Source organism: Vombatus ursinus, unplaced genomic scaffold (genome assembly GCF_900497805.2).
Source record: "Vombatus ursinus unplaced genomic scaffold, bare-nosed wombat genome assembly UNPS02014820.1, whole genome shotgun sequence".
Classification (NCBI taxonomy): Eukaryota; Metazoa; Chordata; class Mammalia; order Diprotodontia; family Vombatidae; genus Vombatus; species Vombatus ursinus.
In genome coordinates this window covers 13,484,078-13,505,910 of record NW_020954598.1, presented here as the reverse complement: position 1 = coordinate 13,505,910, position 21,833 = coordinate 13,484,078, and the positions used below count along the sequence as shown (strand labels likewise).

The window sequence follows — 21,833 nt, the reverse complement described above, 5'->3', positions numbered from 1 at the left end:
GGTCAGATACAAAAATCCTTAGGGTACAATGAAAAAGCATATAGTGAATGCATATTTTTTTAATGTAGTTTCCACTGAAAATTATATCTGTATCTGATGTTTAATCATTTGACAGTGCCAAGGACTTTTCTGGCAAAAAACTTTTATTTCCAGGTGCTTACTAGCTGTGGCTGTTAAGTAAACTCCCACAGAAGTAGTTGCCAAGTTGCATCTCCACAAGAAATGCATCCCTGGATGGTGGCTCAGGGAGCTGTCCTAGAAGCAATACCAGAGATATTGTTTGGGACTCTTGTTCCTGGGGCTTTAGGGCTTACTAACCTGTTGTAAGCTAGTCAACTAAATAAGAAGAAAATCTTAAATATTTGAGACACATGGTGCCTTGGAAATGGATATCCAGATGTATCTTATGAAGTATTTTATTAAATTTTCTAGATTAGGAAGTCACAATGAGATGTCCAAGTTTGAATATGAGAGTAAGCAACTGGTTGCTTCATAACTACCAAAGCAGAAAATTCATGGTCCTCCAGAGAATTCTTCTGCATATTTGTACTCTACTACAGATGGATCAGATTTCTCAACCTCTACCTGTAATTTACCTCATAGGGCAATCCTTATTTCCTTAGATGCTGACTAGGACTTCATCAAATCATACATTTTCATCTGAGGGCAAAACATATTTGGTTGCCAAGGGAATTCTTCTCTATCTAGAAGAAAATGGCTACTCTTGGCAATCTCCCTCTTGAGACTATTGATAAATTCAGGCCCTGATTATACTTTCAGTGACTTAAGCACTGGGTGGCACAAATATTACATTTGCATTGGAAATATCACATTCAAGAGATATATATCACTGACTTCTTATCCTTCTAAGAAAGGCCTAGAATATTGCAAATCTGCACTCACCCATCCCCAAAACACACCGTCCATAAATGACTCTAAATGGGTACCCCAGACAAAAGCCAAAGACCTCTTTCATAGTGTTAACATGTCTCATGTTTACCAGAAGCATTAAAGTCCATAAGTCAGAAATATGACATCTTGCTCTGGATTTTCAGATGATTGAATGAGACATTGAGAATATATTAGTAACACAACTGTGGTCCTGACTGTGAAGAGAGTAATGAAACCAGATTTCTTTTCAGCCTATCTATCTTTATATATAACACCCTCATGATTTTCCATCTCTTAACACTGTGATCACATCCCGTGTATACATTTAACTCAGGTCTTATGAAAGCAGCATGGATCTTGTCTTCAGAGTTCACATGTTGTTGCAGTCTTTCTGCAAGAAGGTTAAAGATCTTGAGCTATCTATTCTTGTATGCAAATTTATGCATGCATATATGTTTATATATGTAGATTTATGTATGACTGCTGTGTATGTATGTAGACATATATGCATATGTATATGCTAGGGGCAGAGTGGATGGAGAAGGGGTACTAGAGTCATAAAAATTAATCATCCTGAGTTCAAATCTGTCCTCTGACATTTACTAGTTGGGTGACCCTGGGCAAGTCGCTTAACCCAATTTGCCTCAGTTTCCTTTATCTGCAAAATGAGCTGGAGAAGGAAATAGCTTACCACTGTAGTATCTTTACCATGAAAACCACAAATGGGGCCATAAAGAGCAGGATGTGACTGAAAAAGGACTAAACAATGACATATATATGTTATAAGCATGTGTACATAAATACATATATATAGATAGATATATATATGAAGATGCCTATACCTATACAAACACACACACACTATGTGTGTGTGTATGTTGCACATAGAAAAGGAGATGGGTAAGAGAGAGAATTTAAGAAACATACCATAATGGATAGAGAACTAGACTTGGAATGGGTTAGACATGAGTTCAAATCCTAATCAGTGACACTTAATAGCTGTGAAAACACGAGTAAACCACTCAAATTCTATAGAATTGAAGAACTCCCTAGGACTTATCTACCAAGTTATAGATGAAGTTTTTTTTTCTTTTCAGAACATCTTTTAATAAGCTCCTGAAGTCAGTGAAAACTGTATACAATAATTCCTTAACCAATTTAATATAATGTCAATGGAATATGCATACTTCTTCCAGCAAAAAAAAAATAGGAAAACATGAATAAATATTTTAAAGAACTTTTTCTATGGAAAGTTCACAAGTTTATTTCTAGGTAAATTACTGTATATAGTAAAAATATCTTTATGCAGATTAACATAAAAGCAATTTCTCTTTAGGTATAGCAAGGTCTGCCTCTGTACCCTTAGGCTGAATTCCTACCTTGCTACACCAAAAAAAGTTACAGAAAGTTAAAGGTAATATACTTAAAAAAAAAGAAACCAAACTTCCATATCTTGTTTGGCTTTAAGTGAACCCAGAAATAAAGTTCCTTTTCTATCTCAAATAACATTGAATCAAGTCCCCTGTCCCATATATTCTCCTCTACTTCTCAAGTTTTATTTAAAAAAAATAAACTTGGCTTATGAGAGAAAGGAAAAAAAAAGCACAAAATACTTTCAAAAATTCTTTTTAAAGCCTTGGGAACAGACAAGAGCTTTCTTAAAAGTCTAATTAGGTCATCTCATGTCATGAGCTGTCAGGCTATATTTGACCAGATCAGAACTGATAATACAACAAAAGTAAATACAAGTAGATGTATATTATGCAACAATGATTCAGCAATGCTTCAAAAACTTTTTAGAAATAGCCTTGAAAGAATAATTTTGATTAAGGAAGGATTTTTGCTTTTTAGGGTTTAGTATACCTAACATAGCTGTCTCTTTAAGACTCTCTTAAGGGTTAGTAAACCATAGTCTCTTTGAATTCTAATGGCCCCTCAATCTCTTTATATTTTGCTTCTCACCAAATCAAATCTGGAGCTCCAATAACCTTGATCTTTATCTCCTCTACAGAAGCTATGACCTTGACCTACAACTTGACATGAAAAAAACAATGCTACAACTACTGAATACACCACCTCATTGCCTAAGGAATCCATTTTCTGATTATTTACCTGCTTGGTCAGTTTTAATCTGCCTCCCATCAACTAACTTTTTATTCATGACTAACATTGTATCTTTATTTGTCCATCTTTCCAAATGGGACAAAACCCAAACCATTGAATCTCTGAGTCTTTCTATCTTTCACAAGTTCAGCAATCTGTCTACCCTTTTTAATGTCCATTCATTGGTATTGAAACTCAGTGCATCAATGAAGAGATTTTCATCTGATGTTATCTTGTCAAGTATATCAGATGAGATAAGAAGGGTAAATAGTGCTGGTAAAAAGAATAACATGACCGAAGCTCCACAAAAGAAAAAAATCCATAGATACATTGTTGATCGGCATTTTTGAGAGACTTCTCACACCATGAATTCGCTATGCTAAAAAAATAGTAGATCCTTCATGTATTATGGAATGGAGGTCTGCTATGTACACAATCCCCATCAGCTTGCTCAGCTGATACAAACTGCCCCCATGGAACATGCTGGGGACCTGGCTTCTAGAAGAATTGTGATGACATATAAGGGAAGTGACTTTGAGAAACTGTGGAGGCTTTCAAACATATGGCCATTTTTTAAGTGGTTTAGGTTAACTAAATCACATTTGAAAGAGGAGGTTCTTTGACTGACTTCAGAGGCACTCAGAAAAGTACAATTGGCTTTAGCTACTTCCTCTTTGCTTTACTTCAGTCAGTGACTCTTTTTCATGGACTCTTGTAAGAGATTATGGTATAAGGAAAAAGCCTTAGGAACTTCTCCCTTCTTAAGAAATGTAGTTTCAAAGAAACTCAGGAGTTGGAACTGAAATCAGGTCTTACAATTGTAGCAACAATGCTCCGAGCAATATTAACCAATCTTTGAGAGGGACCTTTGGGATGCCAGCCCAGTGGCAAGACTCTCCCAGAAGTTATATAAACTTAAGACATAAGCTTGGTTCATCCAGTTTTATGTAGAACTTGAGCCTATTCTCCCAGAGATCAAGATGGCGTAGGCGAGAGTATGTCCCTGACACATTGTGGAAGATGCTTATACTTTGTGTCTGCTATATTTTTGAGGTGAATATGCCTTTGTAAAAATAATTGATGTTAAATGGTTACCTGGAACTAGGGTACCTATTATTGTTCCCTAACATCTTGTGGGGACTCTAGTCAATAGCAGTAGAGAAAAGACACTTCAAACCCTCAGAGTGGCCTGAGGGTAAATATAATTAGCCGGGATCTGAGAGAGAGCCAGAGCTCATGCACAAGCTGCATGTGCACGCGTATACACACACACACACACACACACACACACACACACACACACACTTTATTGTACATGAAAACTGCAAATCTATTACGGGCAATTTTTTTCTTCCCTCCCCAGACCCTACCCTAGAAATGAGTACCATTAGACACAAATATGTACATGCATATGTATGTATGTAAAATATGTATGTATATGTGTAAAATCATTCTATACATAGTTCTATTTATCAGTTCTTTCTCTGGATGCAGATAGCATCTTCCTTCATAGATCCTTTTAGTTAATTTGGGTATTTATAATAGCCTACCAAGTTGGAGAAAAGATCATTCTTTAGGTTACATGAGATGGCTTCTGAGGTTCTTTCTAACTCTGAGTTTCTGTAATTCTGTGGCCATGTCATTTCTCTGCTCAAATACATTTTCTGACTCCCCATCATCTACTGAATAAAAAATCAAGTTCTTGCCATGGTGTTCAGAACCCTACCCTGTATATTCTGATTCCAATACATCTTTCCAATCCATTTTCATACTAATCTCATCTACACAATCTATGTTCCAGTCAAAATTGAATCCTAGCATAACAGGGGTCTGGTGCATACTCAGAGCTCCTCAAACAGCAACCCCATGTGGAGTACATTTTGTAGCTGCTCCTGGGACAATTGTAATGATGTGTTGGGAGAGTGCACTGGAGGGATAGACTGGAACAAGTGTAGATATTCGGTAGCTTGTTCCAGTTGGCTTACTCTATGTTGAAGAGAAGACTTTTTGATTGGTTGCAGAGACATTCAAAAAGGCCTGGGGACTTTAGCTATTGTTTGCTTTTGCCACATCCCTTTTGGGAGGAAAGTGGTGACTCCTTTCCTTATGACATCCAATGAAGAGAGGGTAGTTTACAACTTGGGGAATTTTGAAAAATTGAGAGTGAGTCACTAGGTCCAAGAGTATGGATCCAGGCCCAGTTTCTCAGCCAGCACAGCATTCCCCTTGCGCTTTAGGGAGCAAGCAGTGATCTTAAGAAGGACATCCAGGTTCCTCAACCAGTAGGAGCTGAGATGATGGCTAGTCTGGCAGAATTGCTATTTTTGAATGAAAACTTGGAATTGTAGCATAAATAAAGACATAGTGTGAATATTATGTTCAGCTGATAATGAATAACTAATGTAGCTAAACTTAATTTTGTAAAGGAGCTATTAGAAATATGATTGGAAATGTAGGTTGGGAAACAGTGAGGGAGGGGTAGGGTTGAATGTTAGGTTAAGGGGATTTGGATCATATCCTATAAGCATTGGGAAGCTATTGGATGTCTTGGAGCTGGGTATGTAAGTACATTATGAAAGTCATGTTTTAGCAAGATTAATTTGGCTATGGTGTGTAGAGCTTATGGTTTACAAACCAAAAAGAAAAATGTCAGAAAGAGGGCTAAGACAATATTTGAAGAATACTTTAAATAATTTCTGGATTGTTTCAAAATCTTATTGATTTTCACCTACTAATGTCTTTTGTAAAGCATAAAACAAGGAGATTTATGCTTTGCAAAGGTGTTTGTCACTGCCATGGAGGAGTTCCAGCAGAAATTCCAAATCAAAGAGTAATTCTCTTTAGATGGTGAACTATTGCACATGATTCTATTTGTAGATGAGATTGATGAGGTTATATCACTCCCCAGAACATTGCAGAGCCTCCTGGATAAGTCTGCTCTAACTACCCACACAAGAAAACCTAAATGGATGAAGAATGCCTATTGTCTAATCTGTGGCATGAAGTTGGATGAAAAATACATAGCTAATCCATCAGCATAAATCTTGGATGGGAACATTGAAAATGGAGGATGAAATAGACCCAAAATTTAATAGGATGAGAGATGTTTGGATAACCTCTGGAAATTAATTTAGCTTTTTTTGGGGGGGGCAGTCAGGGTAAAGTGACTTGCCCAGGGTCACAGAGCTAGTGTCTTAGGCCAGTTTTAAATTCAGGTCCTCCTGACTCCAGGGCTGGTGCTCTATCCATAGTACCATCTAGCTGCCACATTTAGTTTTAATGACCCTAAGCTTATCCCTAATGTTTGAAAACTAATATTCTTCTGCTGATATTGGAAGGCTGCATGTTCCCTGGAGAAATGAAGTTGAAGATTATCAAAAGGGCAATGGAAAACTGTAACATTGGCATAAGAAGACTGCAAAACATTAAAAATAAGGAAATGGACAGGAGTAGGATGTTATGGGACAAATACATGACCAGAAGCTACACAAAGAAACAAAGCAACAATTACTGAGAGGTCATGTAAGGAGGGCCCATGTTCTCTCCTGGTACCTATGAAATATCAAAAGAAATAAAATTAGATCTTCAGAATATTAGATGGATCCTACATAGTGGATTTATGGGAAGATACAGACAAGAGTTATACAGTATAGCCAGGCAAGTGGATTAGACTAGCCATTAGGTAGTAGTAGATTGAATACTGGATGTGGCATTAAAAGACCTGAGTACAAATCCAGTTTCAGACCTTTACTAGCTGTGTAACCCTGAGCAAGTCATTTAACTACTGTCTGGCTCAGTTTCCTCATCTGTAAAATAGGGATAATAATAGCACCTAATTCTCAAAGTTGTTGTGAGGATAAAATGATATACTATTTGTAAAATGCTTTGTAAACCTTAAGCTCCAGATAAATACTGGCTATTCTTATTAGCTATTATTATGGCATTGTTCATCGGAAGGAATACCCATATCAGTGAACTCATAGATCCATTGAAATATCAAGCCATTCATACCTGCATATTATCTTTCCCCAATATTAAACACACTTATTTATAGTTTTATAAACTCATACTTGGTTTATTTTAAAGTGTAATAACTTGTCCCCTTAACTGCAGCCTCACCTATAACCAATTTATCCTCACAGCCATTAATGATCTAATTTTTCTTAAATATTACTTAAATACTGCCATACAATTTTCTTCTGAAAACAAACCAAAAAACTTCAGATTTATATATACACATATGTATATATATATTTATATATTTCATGTCACATCAAATATAAAATGCTGTAGCAAGCTCAGCCTTGCCTCTATAGTAGGGTGGGGGTTGGGGCAGATATCAAGCTCTGATTTGAAGACTTCCTTGGTTAGAGAACGAGGCCGTGATATTTAAGGACAGTAGACATGGTTGAAAAACAGAGAGGAAAGAGCATACCCAGCTTTCTCACCCAAGGTCAGACATAGTCTTTTAAAAATGGGGCAGTCTATTTACAATGTGGGGTGGGAATGTAGATGATAGATATCAGCAATCAGTGATACAATAGAATAACCAAGAAAAGATCCATAAGAAATAGGAATTCAGTGGTAATAAACATGGGTTATGAGGAGCTATGCAATGTTGTTTGAAATATTCATGGGACAGTTTTTCCACTTTTTGTTTTGATATTCCCTGTCACCATAGTCACTTTCTATAGTCAGGTTCTTTTTTTGTTGTTTGTTTATTTTTTCAGTCTGTTTCTTGATCTCCAACTTTTTGTTTAAGTTGCGCTCTGCTCCTGAGTTGAAAGGGGCACTGTCCCAGGCTTCGCACTTTTTGTGTTGCTGTTTTCAGAGCTACTTCTGGGAATCTATAAGTTTTCAGTTCTTCCAAGGTGATATGATTTAAGGAGAAGTGTGGTCACTGCTCTCCTGGCCTGTGCTATGATCTGTGAGCCACCTCAAGCACTCTTTTCTGCCCTGGAACTTTGATCGGGGTCCCGGCTCTCCCTTGCCTGCAAGCTCTAGTGTGCTAGTGCTCCTCCTCACCCTGGGACTGTGGCTTGGGCTTGCATTTTGGATGCTTATATGGATAATGCAACGGTGTCAGTAAGAGGGCCCCTGTCACTTCCTTTCAACCACTTATCAAACCTCCTTACTGTCTATGGTCTGAGAGCTCTGGGATTTGCTGCTACTGATTCTGTTACCTCCAAGGACTGGTGCTGGCTTTGGGGTTTGTCTTGTTTCTGGCTTGCCAGTATGTGGCCTACACTGGACCAAGCTCCACTCTCACCCCAGTGAGATACACCTTTCCTATTTACCTTCGAAGGTTTTGTGGGCTAGAAAATTGTTTTCCCCTAGGCTTTTGTTGGTTTGCCAGTCTGGAATTTGTTTTGAGGCATTATTTTGAAATAGTTTGGAGGGGAATTTGGGAGAGCTCAGGTGAATCCTTGCCTTTAGTTCACTATCTTGACTTACCCCCTGCCCCTGCTCATCATCAATTACAGCACAATAGTATTCCATCATAATGATCTACCACAACTTGTTCAACCCTTCTCCAATTGATGGACATCCTATTGATTTCCAATACTTTACCACACCAAAAAGAGCTGCTATAAATATTTTTGTATAAATAGGTTCTTTTCTCTTTTCTTTGATCTCTTTGGGATACAGACTTAATAGTGGGCTCAATAGCTGGGTCAAAGGGTATGCCCATTTTCATAGCCCTTTGGATGTGGTTCCAAATTGATCTCCAGAATGGACTAATTCACAGGGTGTTAGAATTCTTAAGGACATCACTCCCATCAGGCTATGGTAGCTTGGTAAATTGTCTTTCTCTGATGTTGATGTATTTTAACCACAACCAATATATGTGTCTAGATTCAGAGCTTTCTTCTTCCTGAAAAAAGTTCTAAGAGAGTGCTGTATTTGTTTGTAGCATACTATTCTTTAAATACCAACTCTTTCACATACTCCCTATATGACTTTGAATAAATAGGTCACTGAGATTCTCTGGCCCTTAGTTGCCTTGCATTATTTGACATAAGGAATTGGGCTCAATGACCTCTATAGCAGAGGTATCAAACATGAGACTTACACTCCTGAGTGAAGCCCAAACCAGATTAAAATATAACTGGAAAATACTTAACCAAATAAATAAAAATGCAATAAAATACAGATAATGTTAATATGTGATTTTCTAACTCGATATGCAGCCTATGTTGTTGTTCAGTCATTCTGTTATGTCTGACTCTTCTTGATCCAATGGACTTGTGCATGAATTTTTCCTGGCAAAGATACCAGAATGGTTTGCCATTCCCTTCTCCAGCGTATGTCCATTTTACAGATGATGAACTGAGACAAATAGAGGTTAAGTGACTTTCTCAGGGTCAGGGTCAAAAGGTGTCTGAGGGTGGATTCGAATTGAGATCTTCCTGACTCCAGATCCAGTGATCTATCCACTGCACCATCTACACAGCCCATATGGGTCCTTACATATGGTTTGGTAGCTCCCATTTCTATTTGAGTTTCACATTATTGCTATAAAATCACTTCGAGCTCTTAAACTATAATCCAATATGAACTATCAAACTCTCATTTTTTCCAATATTCCTTATTAGTCATTATTAGTCAATATTCCTTATTAGTCATTTTCTGCCAATGTTAGATTATAGGCAGTAGGATGGTATATCTCTCAACTGTGTATATCTATCAGTACTGAACAAATAAATATTTGTAATATACAATACTTCTGTTTAACATACATGTAGGTGGTTTTTTTTTGGTTTTAGATTGTAACTTATTTTATGGTCATTATATTGTAAAGGTAACTTTCCTTTAAGTGTAAAAGCCTAGGTAACTTTGATAAGTTTTAAGAAACAGCCTAGTTACCTGATCTTTCCCATTTTATGATGTTTCAATTTTAGAAGGCACCACTTAATGACCATATTTTAGGCTGCATCCTATTTGGGGCTGTAGCTCCCATGTACTGAAAACTTATTCATCAATGCTTACTATAGTTTAAGACACATGATAGGTTTTCAATAACCAATGGTTATGAACATTATAAATGTATTTAGAAAACTTTGTCCTTGCATGAAAAAAAAAACATTTTTCTTAAGAATACAGTATCAATTGTTATATATCTAGAGTGCTTTACAGCTTACCAAGTATTTAAATGTAATATCTTACAAAATCCAAATAAAAACCCTGTGAGCTTGGTAGTACAGGTGTAATCATAACCATTTAAAAATTAGGAAACATGCTTAGAAACCTTAAATTCCTTCTCCAAGTTTACACAGTTAGTAAATGGAAGACCTAGGTTTCATGTTTCTAAGTCCCATCTTCTTTGTACTATATCACTAATTTCTGAGGGAGCACATAGCAAACTGAAGAGGTAAGGAAATTAACTTCATATTTAAATTCTACCCAATTAAGATGGATATTCACAATCATCTGTAAGAAACAGATTAAATAGAAATTATCCAAATTGGAGAACATTGGGGACGTTTGTCATAAGTAGATGAAAAATTCCCTACAAAGCAGTTCATCGGATAGTACACCCACCTAAAGTCAAGAAGAACTGAGTAAAAATCCTGCCTCAAACATGTATTAATCTTGTGACTCTGGGAATATCATTTAATCTGTCTTTACCTCACTTTCCTCATCTGTAAAATGGGATAATAGTTATGAGGATCAAATGAGGTAATAATTATAAAACACTGAACACAGTGTCTGCCATAAAGTAAGATTATATAAATGTTAGGTGGTAGTAGTGGTATTCAAGGTAATTGCTGAGTATTTTTTGTAGAATAAAAGGAGGGAACTTAGATCAGAAAATATACAGATGTTATTACAATATTATTGTAAATGTATGAAATTTAAGAAACCATAGATGACAATCTAATCTTTGGCCTTTCATATTTTTTAAATTGCCTTGTAATAACACTTTACTAATATGCCAGTCAAAAATTATGTTTTGTGCATACTATGTGCTCATAATAGCAGTGAATAAAAGATTAAGTCGAGGATAAATATTAAATTTATTAAATATTATGATTCCAATAATGGATTTGCTGGAAATTTCTATATTTAGTTTTTAGTTGAAAGAGAATCTCCTTGGCTGATTTACATGTGATATTTCTTTCCCAATAATGAGAACTCCTTAAGGAGATTGGTTCAAAATCATCATGAAGCTACTGGGGCCTAAAACATGTTCACTTGGAATGAGGATCATTTTCCACTAACTATTGCCATCTTTCCCAAACCATTGTTTGGTTTGGGATGACCCAATCTGGCATGGTGCCTGTATTTTGTTTTTCTTTGAACTTTTGCTGAGACAATAGATAAAGGAAAATGCATTTTTAAAAACTTGACATTTTCTCTGGTTTCTAGTTTTCGTGACTTCCTCTGAGAAGTTAAATATAACTGCTGCATTTTTACTACTTTCTTGTCCTATCCATCTGTACAATAAATGTGAAATCTTAACTGTTCCTATTTTGCTGAAATTTACCCAGAAATTCCAACTTTAGAATACAAAGGTGACAGGAAAAAATCCATAGCAATTGGAGGGAAAATGAAGGAAATTTGAGAGAGGAAGTTGAAACTGAGGAGAAAGAAGGATTACTCCAAGCAGAAAAATGTAGAAGGATTTTATTCCAGACCCACAAGATGGACTGTTCAAATGCATTGAGAAAGGAAGGAGCAGAAGGATTTTGGGGGAGCAGATTATAGATCAATTTGGCTGGAACACATTGTAGAGTGCAGGAAAGAGGGTGTAGAGTAACACATGACTGAGAAGGGAAACTGAAGACATTGTGAAGGGCCACAAATATTTGGCTATACACTTTATGTTTTATTTGTTAGCAAAGGGAAGGTCTTGAACGTGTGTGGGAGGAAGGATGGAGAGAGGGCAGGTACTGTTAGGACGATTGTCTTGGAAGCTTGTGAGGAACAGAACAGAAAGAGACTAATGGGGAGAAGACCAGTTAAGAGGCTATTACAAAAGTCCAAGGGAAAGGTCATGAATACCTGAACTATATTTTCATAAAATTAAATTTTTAGCAATACTATAAAAAGCTATCAGAAGAGACAGCATCTTTGTAGCATTACAGGAAGTGGCACTATACAAAATGTACTGAGGAAACCGTTAATCAAAATGATGAAACAGCATTCGTTTCCTACACAGATACATTAAAAGGAAAAACATGCTTTTATTAATGTGATAGGAAAAAAATTCTTTTGAAAGAACCACACACATATCATGGTAGCAGCTACAGATGAAGCTGTAGAAATTCATTTTTAAAATGTTTCTGCCTTTCTAATAGCCAACACCCTTGTTTTCATCACCTACACATACCAGTTTACTAGAAAGCCTTGTGAAAATCACTTCCTTTCCATCTTGGAAGTATAATTTCATTCTATATGAGAGAATCTATTATAATAATTTGGAATATAGTTCAAGTGTATCAAATAGTTGTTTGAAAGGATTTGAATTTTTAGATATTGTGTGTACATTTTAATGCACTTAAACCAAAAAGCATTTGTGAGAACCTTTCTTTACCAAAAACGAGACCTGGAAAAGAATTATTATAATTAAAAGGATTACATGAAAAAGGATATGGTTAAATGTCATAAAGTTACTTAATATAAGATCAATTCAAATTCAATTCATGTATTTCTTCATTCATCAATCATTTGTTATATGTTTACTATATGAAACACTCTATATTAGCCATCAGAAGAAATGCATGGTTAATTAAAACATGGGGTCCATCTTGATCGTTCTTGATATCTATCAGGAGAGAAATGACACATACCCTAGAAACCATGCCATCATTTAATATTAATAGTTTTAAACTAAGCATATATATGCATATATGTATATGTATACACACATATATACATAGTATAAGCTAATTTTATGTATGTATATATCTACAACTTTTAAAGCAACTATGTCTATGCAAATATTATTATAAACCAAATGTTCATAGGTAATATGTGTGTGTGTAAGTTGAATTGAAAATCAAGCATATGCACATATATACACAGGTGTTTCTTATAAGTATTTCTTAATATTAAACACTGGTATATTTTAATATCAATATCTTTATGTAAAATACAGGCTTACTAGGATATGCCATTTTCTCCTCTTGCTAGCTTATGCACTTTGTGAAGATAGGTACTGTGCCTACATTGTAAATGTATTGTTTCTACTGACTAGAAGAGCATATAGCACTATATGAAACTATATTAATATTGTATAGTTGCATGTGTATACCTGCATATGCATCCATGTGTGCATATACACATCCATACATGCATATAAAATGGCATTCTAGTATTTATGTATGTATGGATATATTCGTGTGTGAATGTGTATATATATCCATAAAATACGTGTGTACACATGTGTATATGTTTGTGTACATATATATTTGCTTATGTATCTATAGATGCTCACATGCAAATATGTGTATATGCACTATCATATTTGCATCTATGAATACAAACATAAATGTGTATGCATGTATGTATTATGTATATATCTATACCATTTATGCATATCCCTGTATGTATGCAAACATATATAACCTTTTATCCTGTAACAAAACTGAACTGTATTATAGAAATATTGTAGTAAGTATGCCCATAATCATATATATATATATGTATATGCACATGCATGTGCTCATTTATACACATGCATACCATCTATGTGAATTTCTGGTATATATGCATATATACATTTATGTATATTTATGTGTGTTTACTACAATCTTTTAACAATGCAGTTTAGTTCTGCTGCAGGACAAAAATATTGTTACTGAGTTTGACATGATATAAACTCCCCTGTTACAGCATGAAAGCTGAAATAGCCATTATAAACCTCACCTTTGAAAGAGGCAGAGTTCCTGATACAATAGAAACTCCCTTAGGCAAGATAAGAATTATGCAGTAGAAGAAGTAACAAATGTATTTCTCAAAGGATACTTGTTGAACTTTGGAGTCTGAGCTGCCACTGAGATACCCTTCGCTGTTAGAATATATTTCTGTAGCAACAACAAATCTAATTTTCTTAAACCTGTTTTTTCAGAGGTCATATACATGGGCTTCATTGGTTAAATAGTGATTATAATAAAGCTCAACATCATGCCTTGTTTTATACAGTACATGAAAAGAAAAAAAGCATTCTATATATTATTTCTAATCAAGGCCAACAATTCTTCACCTTGTGCCAATAATACAGACGGTACTAGGTACAATGTATAGAGTATTTTATTCTTATACACAGAAAAATGGTCAAAAAAGCAGTCAACCCTATTATGATGTAATGCAGTTATGTAAAGTAAGAACTCAAAAACGATATGTTGATTTCGCACAATTAGAGAACCTCAGATTTGGAACGGAGTTCAGGGGCCATCTGGTTCAACCCATATCTGAACAAGTATCTCCTCTGCGACATACCTGATGAGTTGTCATCCAGCCTTTGTTTGAAGGCTTCCAGTAAGGGAGAGCCTACTACCACCATAGGTAGCCCATTTTACTTTCCCATTGGTTTCCTTATTAGAAAGTTTTTCTTTACATCTTTATATCAAAGCTAAATATGTCACTTTTACCCGTTAGCTTATAATTGTTCTTGTTGATGCCATGAAGAACAAGTACAGTCCTTTCTCTGTATTTGATTTAGTACTAAGATTAATATCATTGTCATCTGTTTATTCTATACATGCTAAGGTTTGCCTCCAGAATTGCATTTATCTCCCCTCACTTGACTTCCAGTGTTTGGTCCTGCAGTCTTCGATTCAGCCTATTTTATGTAAGGTTTGTGCCAAAGGCCAAGCTTACACTGAACTAAACAAGCCTTCCTGCAATGTCCCTCCGTTGGACTTAGTGGTCTCTTGACCAATATGTGGTGTCTCCTGAATCTGTCACATTAGTCTTTCAAATATTGAATAATTCTTATTATGTGTGTCTTAGCTATCCTCAGTTTCTTTGCCACTTTTTCAAATGACATGATTTCCACACTAATCATCTAAATTAACTTCCTTTGGAATCACATGAGTTTTCTAGTATCACTTCAAAAATTCATAACTGAACACAATATTCTATAGACTCCTTGGCTTAACATTTAAAGCTAATCAAATATGACCTTTGCCTATCTTTCCAGTCTCATTGGCCAATTGCCGTTCCCTACACTCAACACTTTATCTCCACACTTTTTTCAGTGTCAATCTTCCATACGTGCAATGTACTTCTTCCTCACCTCTGCTATTAAGTTCCGTGCTTCCTTCAAGACTCAAATACAGCCTTTTATGTTTTTTTTTGAAGATCAGATACCATATTTATTGCAAAAAGACCCACAATCTCAGCAGTTGCCTTATCGATAGGATTTCTGGTAGGAAGTCCGGGCCCTAGGACCGCCAAACTTCTTGGACTCACAGCGACGAGGGTCAACCATCAGCAGAGTTCGATCATCTTGGATAAGGATGTCTTTTATTTCCTTCTTGGAGGCCTCATCCACATATTTCTGGTAATAGGCCACCAGGGGTTTGGAGATAGTATAAATCTGAGCGACGTGGCCTCCTCCTTTTACACGGACTCGAATATTTATCTACTCCAGCAAAAAGTTCCTTGCCTAGCAGGACAGGCTCCAGCAGCTTGTACTGCAGGGTGCGAGGCTTAATCCACTCCAGTGGTCGCCCATTCACCTTGATCAGCCCATTGCGTCTTTTGCAATGGGCCCCAGCAATGGCAGTTTTCTTTCGCCAGAAGACCTGGACGGACTGGAGGGGGACCTTGGACTGCCTGCTGCTGGCGGGCGGCTCAGGCTCAGAGCCGGCTGGAGGTGGAGGAGGCGGTGGCTGCGGTGGCCGTGGAAGACCGAGACCAGAGCTCCTTACCCTCGCGGCGCGGAAGCACGAAAGGAAACAACTGCCTTTTTCATGAGGTCTTGTCTAATCACCTCAGTGGTTAGTGTCTTCCCCTCTGAAATTACTTTCCACTTATTTTCTACAAATCTTATATCAACTTAGTTATTTACATGTCATCCCCTCCCATCTCCCCCCCGCCCCGCAGCCATAGAATGCGAACTCCTTGAGAGAAACGACTAGTTTTTGATTTTTTTGTTTTTTGTTTTTGTTTGTTTGTTTCTTTGTTTTTGGTATCTCTAGTAATTAGCTCAGTAACTGGAACACAGCAAGTTCTTAATAAATGTTGTCGACTAAATAAAATAGTACTGGGATACCACCTAAAAGTTAATATAAGGACATTGACTTAACAACAATATGGGAAGGATATTTCAGCAAGAATACAGCATTTACTCAGTGAGGCAACGCTTCCCTGCCTCTCCTTGATTTCTTGTCAACTGGCTACATACTTAGGAGACCAGAAAGTAACTACAGGAGTTTGGGTTTCAGCCCCTTGCATCAATTAATTCTCAAGGATGCTTTTCTTATCTTTTGTAGAGGATATCTGGATTGATATATATACATATATATGCATATATATGTATATATATACACTCATATATATACACACACACATATATAACATAAATATAGATACTCTACCTAGTTATTTCCTATATGTTAGAAGGTAGCACAGTCATTTTTGAGGGAGAGGAGTTGAAAGTGTTCAGTGCCGTTACCTATTTCTTGAAGGAAACACTTAGAATTTACTGTGTTGGATTTCCAAGTAGGTCACAGGCCTCTAATTCCTTGCATTTCTTTTATTCCTGAGCTAAATTTTCCATTGAACTATCATGGTCACACTGATACCTATGCCCGTCTTCATAGTTTATTCATCAAATATATATGTTCATATCCTATGGATGATCTTGTCTAGCCCATAGGTTTCCCTGTATCTCTGTAACATATATGGTCACATAAGCTGCAAAATTCATCCAGACATTTCATTTACTACAAAGAAAGATGAACAAGCATAACTATGAAATATTGCCTTTGAGCACATGATGAAACTAGGTCCTTTATTTGTTTATTTTTGTAGAAGAACTTATAAAATGAAAAGATAATAACATTTACCTCACAGATTTATGAGGATTAAATGAGTTTGTTTATAGTATTTTGCAAACATTAAAGTGATATATAGTGTGTGTATATATATATATATACACATACACATACATACATACATACATGTACTGTATGTAAGAAAACAAACTTTCACAAGTATCATGACCATACTCACACCATAGTCACACAAATAGTAAGAGGTAGTCAATTATTATTATTCTTGGAGTCATGCATGGAGTCATAGTCTTGGAGATCATTACTTTCTTTGCCAAATGTTTTCATATCAATTTACCACTTCTGTTTTCTGTTTTCACTTTTCTAATCAGCACAGGTTGTATGGTGGACATTTATTATATTGTTCTGGCCCTGTATTCATGGAGACAATGCTACAATGGAAAGAGCGCTGACTCTAAGGTTAGAGGATCTGGATTCAAACTTAGCACTGATGACTGGGCAAGTGACTTACCATCTCTGAGTCTCAGATTCTTCATCTGCAAATGGGAGCATTGACCCAGCTGGCCTCCAAGGTCCATTTCAACTCAAAAGCAATGTGCTTATAAAATTATCCTTGATATTGCTTCCTAGTAGACATTCTGGGGTCATCCTCTTGTGGGGTATTCAATTCAAGTAATCATTCTCCTCTTTTTATAGGGCTATCCAAGCTTCATTGGTGCTTGATTGTTGACTTAATCTTGCAAATGATGGGTAGCAATGGATAAGTCTTCCTTGTTCAGAAAGGTCCAAAAAAGTTAGTTTGTGGAATGAGATCATGTAATGAGGAAGCCCAAGTTTAGAGGCGAGGATGTGATAAAGTTATGTTAAATATAATATCCATGGATTGGTACTGAACTTTCATCATGATTTGATTCAAAGTGTTATTTGAGGGGAATAGACTGATCAGTAAAATGGACAAACTTATAGTAGGATCAGAGCACTTGTAATTCTAAGATTTGATGAGAAAAGTACTAAGACATAAAACCTGAAGCAAGCTACTCTTTGGTTCAAATGGGAAAGAGTTGTGTCTCATTCATTATTTGGGGCACAGAAGAGATTCAACCATGCCATGGCTAATGAATCAAATGGCACAAGATGACAGAACTGGAGATCTGTTGGAGCAAAGTTCTTACTTAGACTTAGATGCAATTATGCTGTAATTGAGGGAAGTATGACCAGCTAATTTTCTCATTCTTCAGCTTCAGTTTACTTGAATGTAAGAACAGCACTTATAGTACTTACCTCGCAGGACTATGGTGAGTCCCAAATGAGATAATGTATGTGAACCACCTTGAAAACTTTAAAGCACTGTACAAATGTCAGCTCTTATTGTCATTATTATCATCAGCATTGCTCTTCTTTGAGTCTTAAGTATTTGAATCTTTGAATTTTGAAACAATAGCCGAGGCATCACTGTTTACATGGTGGCAACAATACATATTATAAATATTAAGCTTAAGAGGTACTGTAATAGGCTATCTCATGAAGGAAATGGCAAACCACTTCAGTATCTTTGCCAAAAAAAAAAGCCCCACGGGCAAAGGTTCACGGTCACAAAGAGTCGAGCACTACTGAAACAACTCGACAACATCAGCAACAACAACAACAACAACAACAACAACAACAACAACTCTTTCCTTAAAGGAAGAAGCTCCGCTCTCAGGGAAAGACTTTGCTTGCAGTGGGGTGAAGTGGAGAACAGAAGTTAGTTAAATAAGGCAATACTCAATGTTTGATAGAAAATGAAATCTTGAACAAGAAACCTAAATCCTAAAAATGTATATTGGAAGAACAGTTCCAGGTAGACCTGTCTACCCTTTTTTATTTTTTAGAGCTCAGTGGCTAATTGCTGGCCTGGCAGCTCTCCCACATTGCAGTTTTTAGATTGGCTTCAATTCTGTTTCCACCCAGACATGATGTATGTATCGATATATTTTAAAGTTCGAAAGTGTAGCCTCTTAAATAGATGCTCAAAAAGTCTTAAGGCTGCAATGTGTCAGTTTAATTTCACATTTATCATCTCATTAGGGAGATTCCTACATTGGCACAACTATGCCCTGGTTCACAGTTGCCAGAAATGAAATAGGATTTGCCTTCTTGGCAGAATTCTGCTTGTTCTCCTAGGATATTTCATGTAGCTTCCAAAGAAGACAGGGGAATCCCCATGGGAGAGGGTGCTAGTGTCTTAGTGTACAATTTGCCCCTGTGTGCCTAGGATTCCCACTGGCATAGGTCTTTCCAATAAGAGTATTGGGAATCACCTAAACCCTTCCATCCACAGCAATCTGGCTTAGGTTTAAAACATCTATGTTGTCAGATGATGAGAAGGGAGTTAGATACCTTAACTCAAACCTAAACTGACCTTTTTGTAACTTCCATCCATTTGATGCTTTTAAATGGGCCAAAGCAGGAATAATACCTGTCTTTGTGTGGCAGCTCTTCAACTTTGCTACAATTTAGGACATTTAGTAAGGATGAATTTAAATTCTGAAGAACCACAATGGTAGAAGTACAAATTGGGGAAAGTTAAACAGAATTTCATATGCAAAGATTTAAAGAACTAAGGTACTCACATGAGTCAAAAGGGTGACATTACATTATAAAAAGGTAATAGAATCATATGCCATATTAGTGGAATTATAGTGTATCAAAAAAAAGGTTTGTATGCTTCTCTAGCTAGGTGACATCTGGGGAGATATGTTTATATCTGGGCATCCCATTTTAAGGTGAGGGGGATTTGGTAAACTGGAGTGAGTCCAGAGGAGGGCAATAAGAATAGCTGAAAATACATCATACTAGGATCCATTGTAGGAACTATGGATTCTTGGTCTGGGGTGGGGGAGGGACTTGTGATGAGGGAGTGGAGATATATAGGGAAATTTTGATGCAATCCTTATAAAAATATATTTTAGAGGTATAAAAAGGGGTTGATTTTTCCATATGATCCCAGGTAACAGAATTTTGAGTAGCAGCAGTTCAAGAGAGATAGAATTTGCCTTGATAGAAGGAGAAAAAAATGTCCCACATCTTCAGAGTTATTTAAAATGGAATGTGTTGTCTTGTGGGGGTAGTGCATTTATACCAGAGGAGGTCATCAAGTGGAGGCTAATTTGTTACTTGTTGAAAAAATTGTTAACAGACTTCAGGCTTTACAGAAGTGTTCACCTAGATCAAGAACTCTTAACCCTTGCGTGTGATGGTCTGTTTTGGCAGTCTAGCTTAAGCCTATGTAAGCCTTCTTAGAATAATGTTTTTATAAGCATAAAGTGAAATACATAAGATTACAAAGGAAACCAAGATGTTTAAATACAGTTATCATTTTTTTTTTAAAGTTCTCAAGCTCCAGGTTAAAAATCCCTTGGGCAGATGACCTTTCCATTCCATGTCTTAGATTCCACGAGTCTTTATCTTGTCCCTCCTGGCTGGTGTTTGGAAAGGGTAGGTGGATGGAAAGGGATAGATTGAAAGGGCATTGAGGAAGATCCAATTTACCTTCTGGGAATGGATGACTATGGCAGGAGAGTCCTGGAGTACCAACAGGAAAGAGAATGATGAAGAAAGAGCCTTCAGTTGCAAAGTGTCAATATACAAGAGCAAATCCTTTGCTTTTGATGAGTGCCCTTCAGAGAAGTGAGTTAAGTTACAAGACACTGTAATTTTTGCATTTTTTTAATCCCTAGAGCTCAGCACAGAGCCTGGCACATAGTAGTACTTAAATACTTATTCAATTCTGTATAATTCAGAATTAAATGTATAATTTCTTGATATACATAAATTATGTATAAATTACACCTTAATATATGTATATATATATATATATATTTATATAAATGTATGATTCCCTGAGAGCCCATGGACCACCAAAATTGCGGTAGAGATCACTTGACTGTAGGTTCAGATATTAGATCATTATATACAAATAAAACTGTTTTGTATTTTAAAGGTTTGAAATACTGACTTCTTAGGGAAAAGTGGGAAGGTGGGTGGCTACCCTAAGATAGTGCAGTATACAGAAGTTTCTAGATTCCACCTGGATGAGGACAATGAGTCAAGGAAGTAAGAAGTTCCCAAAGTCAAAGGGTTCCCTTCACCTCTGTGTCAGGAAGAAACCTCTGACTCAAAAGATAACAAGTGCATAGGGCTGGGTTATTCCTTTGTGGCAGAAGCAATTGAGAGTGGATTACTTTATTTTTGGTGAGAGTAGGGAAGAGCATAATAAGTATCCTTAAATATTTACAGTATTATCATTTGGAAAAATGATTAGAATTATTCCCCATTATTCAATTGGACAAGACCAGTGGGTGGAAGATAGACATATTTCAGCTCATGACTAAAAAAAATAATTCCTAATAATTAGAACTGTCTGAAAATGGAATGAGTTCGCTTAATGGCATGCCAGAAATTTCGTTTTGTGCAGTTGAAAGTGATCCTAGCATCCATCTAGTTCAACATATACCTGAAGAAGAATTTCTTTTACAACATATCCAATAAGTGTTTTCCAGACTTTGCTTGAAGGAATCCAATGAGAGAGAACTTGTTACTCTCAGAGTTATCCCATTTCTTTTTTAGATAGCTCTAATTGTTAAGAAGCACCTAGCCTGGAGAGGAATAGTAAAAGGTTTCGTTTAGGCTCTAGGAATTTTAGTTCGTATAAGCCAACAGAATATTCAACAACTTTTTAAAGGGTTTTGGTATAATATAGTACAATATGGTCAGTCAGAAGTTTTGGTTTTAAGTTTCAGCTCCCCCTCTTACTAGTTACGAGGTACTCAGAACGTCAATTTCCTTTAATATAGAGTGTGAATTAAAAACACATACTTTATTTCACTCAAA

At 36.3% G+C, this 21,833-nt stretch overlaps 1 pseudogene; it reads right to left on the bottom strand.

Annotated features, from left to right (window-relative positions):
* Positions 1 to 15,352: 15,352 nt before the first annotated feature.
* Positions 15,353 to 21,833, bottom strand: part of LOC114024263 — a 64,949-nt pseudogene continuing 58,468 nt past the window's right edge.